The sequence below is a fragment of the Labeo rohita genome, chromosome 16, assembly GCF_022985175.1.
Source record: "Labeo rohita strain BAU-BD-2019 chromosome 16, IGBB_LRoh.1.0, whole genome shotgun sequence".
Lineage (NCBI taxonomy): Eukaryota > Metazoa > Chordata > Actinopteri > Cypriniformes > Cyprinidae > Labeo > Labeo rohita.
In genome coordinates this window covers 9,473,469-9,479,582 of record NC_066884.1, presented here as the reverse complement: position 1 = coordinate 9,479,582, position 6,114 = coordinate 9,473,469, and positions in this window count along the sequence as shown.

The following is a 6,114-nucleotide window of genomic DNA, read 5'->3' as shown; positions in this document are numbered from 1 at the left end:
AATTGTGCAAAATGAAGTTAACATTTGAAATTAATTACATTTAGGACAGTGCTATTTTCAGAAGTCTCTTAAGCCCACCAAGGTTGCATTACCATTAAAAAAACATTTGAATGTTTTAAAAATTAATTTATATCTGTGATTTACTGTCAGCAGCCATTACTCCAGTCTTCAGTGTCACATGATCTTTCAGAAATTGTTCAAATATGCGCTTTGATGTTTAAAAATTGTATTTTTATTATCAATTAATCAGTTGTAAAAGTTAAAAAAAGAGTTTTGAGTAATAGTGTATGCAGTGTCTCTAATTGATCACCTCAGGTGTCAGTCAATTTTTTGCTTGCATCTGCTCCATGCTTCTTGCCCATGTTGTGTGGGTTCAAAGGGCCTGACCCCAGGACCACAGGAAAGTAAATGTTTGGGTCTCACTTTTCGGGTGTATACCACCGATGATCACATGACCTGGGAGTCACCCTCCTCTAATCCTTCTGTCAGAATTAATTGGGCTGCCAGGGATTGATCAGCGTAGTGTTTGTACTTTCTGCCCGCCTTTGAGTTTTGAGCAGAGTTGCCTGTTGATAACAGTCTAGAATGTTCTCCAGACCTCTAAATTCACCTTTATCTTCATCTTTCATGTATGACATCATCATCTTCATCCATCTTCATTCTCAGTGGGAATGGTGCAGTTTATGCTTCTAATTTTTCATCATGGCCTTTCTTCATGTTGCTGTTTGGGAAGCAGATGTATGTATCTTTTACAGGAGCAGACTATGGGAACAGTGATCATCATTAACCTAGACATGCAAGACCAGAAGAGGGCAACAGTGAGAATCCTTTTTTTTTTTTTTTTGTGATTTACACTGCATACTGACCATTTAATTGTGTATGTCTCGGGATGATGTTAAAATGGATGCCACAAATGCAACATTTCTTATGTTTTGATGATATATAGACTGTATTTATGAACATAAAGTACCGTCACGTATGCATTGTCTAAACGTGGTCATGATGAAGAGTTATTCCTATTCATATTCATCTCCTTTTCCATTGACAGTGTGTAGGTGCACTAAGTTGTAGAAATAAGCTTTCCATTAATTTATGGTTTGTTAGGATAGGACAGATACAATGTTAGATTTTAGGGGATCTTCATGGAACATGATCTTTACTTAATATCCTATTTATTTTTGGCACAAAAGAAAAATCGGTCATTTTGACCCATGCTATGTATTTTTGGCTATTGCTACAAATATACCTGTGCTGCCTAAGGTTTTGTGGTCCAGTGTCACATTTAAAAAAAGCAAAGGTTTGTCTTTGCTATGTGTATTTGCAGTTTAGTATCGTAGCCTAGGCATGTGCTTTGAAAACAATGGTCTATCAAAAATTTGGTACGGAACTTCAATGATTGTTTCTCAAGTGCAGTGGAAAAAGACAAGTTCTAAGAGAGATTTGCTAGTGGTAAGGGGATATCATACAGTTCTTCCATCAAATATTATGCTGGCTAAAAATTTGAGGAAATTTGATTTGAGTCTTCAAAGTCATGTAAGTGACCAGCTCCATCAAAGAGTTCATCAAAGAACCAAATCACATACGCCTTTCTCTCAGAATTTTCTTTTTCCTCTGTAAAAGGGTTCTTCACACTATTGACGTGTCTTTGCAAACACCTCAGGTTTTTGTGACTCATGCAGGGTTGAGCTAATGGAACTGTTCCTGCCATTGCAGTGGGGTCTGGTCCTCTTGGGGAGATGGTCCTTCTGTTTTCCCAGTCCAAACAGCTTCAGGAGCCAAACGCTCCCTATATGCCCTCTCTGAAGTAGTGTGATGTTGATGCCATGGAAGCTGACCCTCTGTGGCATTGCGGTTTGTGGTAGGGATTCCTCATCCCCACCTGCTTGTGTTACCCAGCAGTTTGCACTGACCTTGTCGTTTAAAAGCCCTGCTGGGACATGATCTAACAGGGCTCCAGGCCCTCTGATGTCATGCAGGATGTTCATGTGCCAGGTGGGTGCCAAGCATAGGTTAGTCTTTTACTTAACCGTGGCTTGCAAAGCACTTAGCTTTTATTATTGAGTTGGAAACACACCTTCACTCGCCAAAACATGCGCCACGATGCATTGGAAAGAAGTTCACTATGGTAAAATACATGTGATGTTTCTCTGCCATGGAACATTGATCATTTGGGGTGTTTAAGGCAGTGCTGGTTTCTCAAAACACTTTTTTTAAAGCTTAATGTGGCTTAACACGTTTATTGCCGATTTTCCAGTCTTTTTTTTTTCTTTTGTTGCTTTTGCACCAACTTAAGTCTCCGCCCCAGAGCCTTAAAAGATTGCTTATTATTGTCTTAATTTGTTATTGCTATTTTACATTATTAAACTGGTTTTTGCTATCTGGCAACAATTTCATATTTAATAAATACAGGTTGTAAAGGTTGCAAATTCGAAAACATGGCATCTTTATCTAAAAACAAAATACATTTTTGGTCATCTATTATTATATTTTACTTAGTTTTGAAAGTAATCTGTTTTCTATGGAAGACAGTTTCCACTACTGAATAAATAATAGAAAAGGGTTGGGACTTTTTATCTCACAATTCTGCCCTTTTTTCTCAGAATTTGCATGATACAAACTCATAATTCTGACTTTTTTTCTCAGAATTGTGGGGTATAAACTCGCAATTGTGAGTTATAGAATCAGAATTGCGAGATAACTTGCAATTCTAAATTTTTTTTCTCAATTGCAAGTTTATATCTCACAATTTAGACTTTTTTTCACGCAGTTCACCTTTTTTCTCAGAATTGTGAGATAAACAGAATTGCAATTTAGAAAGTCCAATTTTGAGGGAAAAGTTTATATCTCACAATTTTGACTTAATAACTTGTGGTTGCGTGTTATAAAGTCAGAATTGCAATATAAACTCAATTCTGAGGAAAAATTTTGCAAGATATTAACTTGAAATTCAGAAGAAAAAGTCAGAATTTTACATTATATCTTGCAGTTCTGACTTTATAAATCGCAATTGCAAGTTTATATCACACAGTTCTGACTTTTTTCTGAGAATTGTGAGATATAAACTCGCAATTCTGAATTTTCTCAGAATTGTGAAATACTGTTTGTATCATGCAGTTCTGAGAAAAGTCAGAATTGCGAGTATGTAACGATTCTGAGGAAAAAGTCAGAATTGCGAGTTTGTATCATGCAATTCTGACGAAAAAAGTCAGAATTACGAGTTTATATCTCAATTCTGAGGAAAAAAGTCTGAATTGCAAGTTTGTATATCACAATTCTGAGAAAAAAGTCAAAATTGTGAGTTTCTTACAGTTCTGAGAAAATGTCAGAATTGTGAGTTTATATCATGCAATTCTGACTTCATTGCTCAGAATTGCAAGTTTATATATCACAATTCTAAGAAAAAAGTCAATTGCAAATTTGTATCACTCAGTTCTAAGGAAAAAGTCAGAATTGCAAGTTCATATCAGTTCTGAGGGAAAAGTCAGAATTGCGAGTTTATATCTCAATTCTGAGGAAAAAAGTCAGAATTGCGAGTTTGTATCATGCAATTCTGAGAAAAAAAAGTCAGAATTGTGAGTTTGTGTCATGCAATTCTGACTTCATTTCTCAGAATTGCAAGTTTATATATCACAATTCTAAGAAAAAAGTCATTTGCAAATTTGTATCACTCAGTTCTAAGGAAAAAGTCAGAATTGCAAGTTCATATCAGTTCTGAGGAAAAAAGTCAGAATTGCGAGTTTGTGTCAGAATTCTGAGAAAAAAGTCTGAATTACAATTCTGAGAAAAAAAATTATGAGAATTGTGAAATAAAATGTTACATTTTTACATGTTAAATAATACAGAATATTTGTGTGTATTATTCAATACATTCAACACATTCTTACTGATGCATTACTGGCCTAAAACTGGCAGATGGGCTACGGCCCAGTGGGCCATCCTTATTGTTGAGCTCTGAGCTGTGATTTTTTTTTTTTTTTTTTTTTTTTTCCCTTTTTTTTTCCTTTTTTTCTTTTTCCTTTTTAAATGTGACGATCCTGATAATAATTGGAGTCACCGTGTTCTGCAGGTCCCGCAGCAAACAGTTTCCTTGAAGTTACTTTAGATAAGCTTTCATAATCCCTCAGTTTACCAACTAAAATATGAACCCGCAAAGAATGAAGCAAAACAAACAGATCCTATCCAAAATTTAATAGATGTCTTTCTAGATGTCTTTCTGCTGGTAATGGGCGGAAGGAAAGTATTGAAACGTGTCTGCCATGCTTGATTTCATTACATCACAGAAGTCATTACATTTAAACAGCTTTGTATTTGTTTGTTTGTGTTGCTGATGCCCTCATGCAAGGTAGCCAGGAGCACTCAACACATATGTATTTGCACAGCTGGATGTTTACAGATGCTGTTCCAGGTGAAGGAGTTTAACACAGTTCCTTACCTCACTAGTTAACCATCAGTACCGGCTGGCTCTCGTCCCACACGTCCACCTCTTTCTCTCTGGGGCTCTTTTATGCCTCTAGGGCTCCTCAGATCTGCCTCTTCTCCAAATGCATGTGACCCGCCTGCTTCTAATCTCACTTTTCTAGGGTCTTGGTTTGTTTTACCTGTCCAGAATCCCACATAGCTCTTACAATGCCCAGGACCAACTTAGAGCAGATTTATGTGATAACCCAATGAAAAAGTGAAGAATCGAAATTGGACATGGTGTTTGGAGCACTCACTTGTGGCTTGACTTTAGCCGACTTTCACGAAAGAAGAGAAGCTTGTTTTTTTCAAAGAATTGCATATACACAAATACTTTGAGTTTACAGTATTCGTAGAGTCTAGTGTGGTTAGTGGCTGCAGTGCCCTCCAAAAGTTTGAAATCACCTAGGCTAAGCAATTTCTGATGACTTTGCATTGGTAAAGTATGAGACAAACTATGAAGCACATTGTGACCCTGGACCACAAAAGTGGTCCTAAGTAGGTATATTTGTAGCAATAGCCAAAAATACATTGTCCTACCATAAATATATTAAAACTTAGTAATATGCATTGCTAAGAACAGTATAAAGGCTAAAAATCTTTGTACCTTATTTACCCCTAAATTGTACATATTATTAGTACATTTTAGCTTTGTACTTTAGTTTAGACGGCACTCTGTTTCCACCCAAGTTACAAATTTCTCTTAAGTTCCAAAATGTATTGGAATATCGTGAAATTAATTTGCTAATAAAGCTGTGTTTCAATCCCATTCCATCCTCTTATGTCTGGGAGCGAAAATAGCAGCCAGTCATTTTGATGAAAGGCTTTGGCTCCGACGTTGTAGAATGACCAGAGCAACATGTTTTCTTTTCTTCTCTGAGTGCATTATTCATTACATTTTCATTTTTACATTTTGGCAGATGCTTTTATCCAGTGCAATTTGCGCTGCATTCAAGGTATTTGTTTTCTGTTCTTGTTTTTCACTTTATACAATCCCTGGGAATCAAATACATGATATAGCACTGCTAGCAAAAAGCTTTACTTTTTGAGCCATTCAGTTGCATGATTTAAAGCAAAGTTGTTTTTTATTCATATTTGGGATTATGTTTATGCTTTCATCATAGTTTATGTAGACGTCTTTTGAGTAGATGCACATTTTGAAAGTGTAGTTCCCATCATTGTCTTTCAATCCAGTTTTATATCTTAAAATTCTAATTTGAAATATGGATAAAAACCTTGCTAAGTCTTTATGTGAATTTGTCCATCTAGAGAAGGTATGGCCCTTAATTTTGGAATATGGTTTCATATCACTTTAAGAGGTCTGTATGCGTTAGACGAAGGGGAATCAATCACAGCTAAAGCTCTGGATCCTTCTGGCCTGTAGCCTAATGTTTAGATGGGTAATGGGATTTCCCATATAACTGTCTACACCCTGGGCTGAAACCAAAACCATATCAGTAACAGATACCTTCTCCAACATCGTTTTTCTTGATTCATCCTCTTTTCCTTTGTTTTAGGCAAAATGCCAGTGTGCGATGTAACTACAGTACATAAACAGTCAATATTGCACAATCTTCTTGATCCACATGGAAATGTTTGTTTTTGGTCTTTAAACCAGCTGTTTTAATTCCTAGACAGCTGATTCCAATGCAAAAC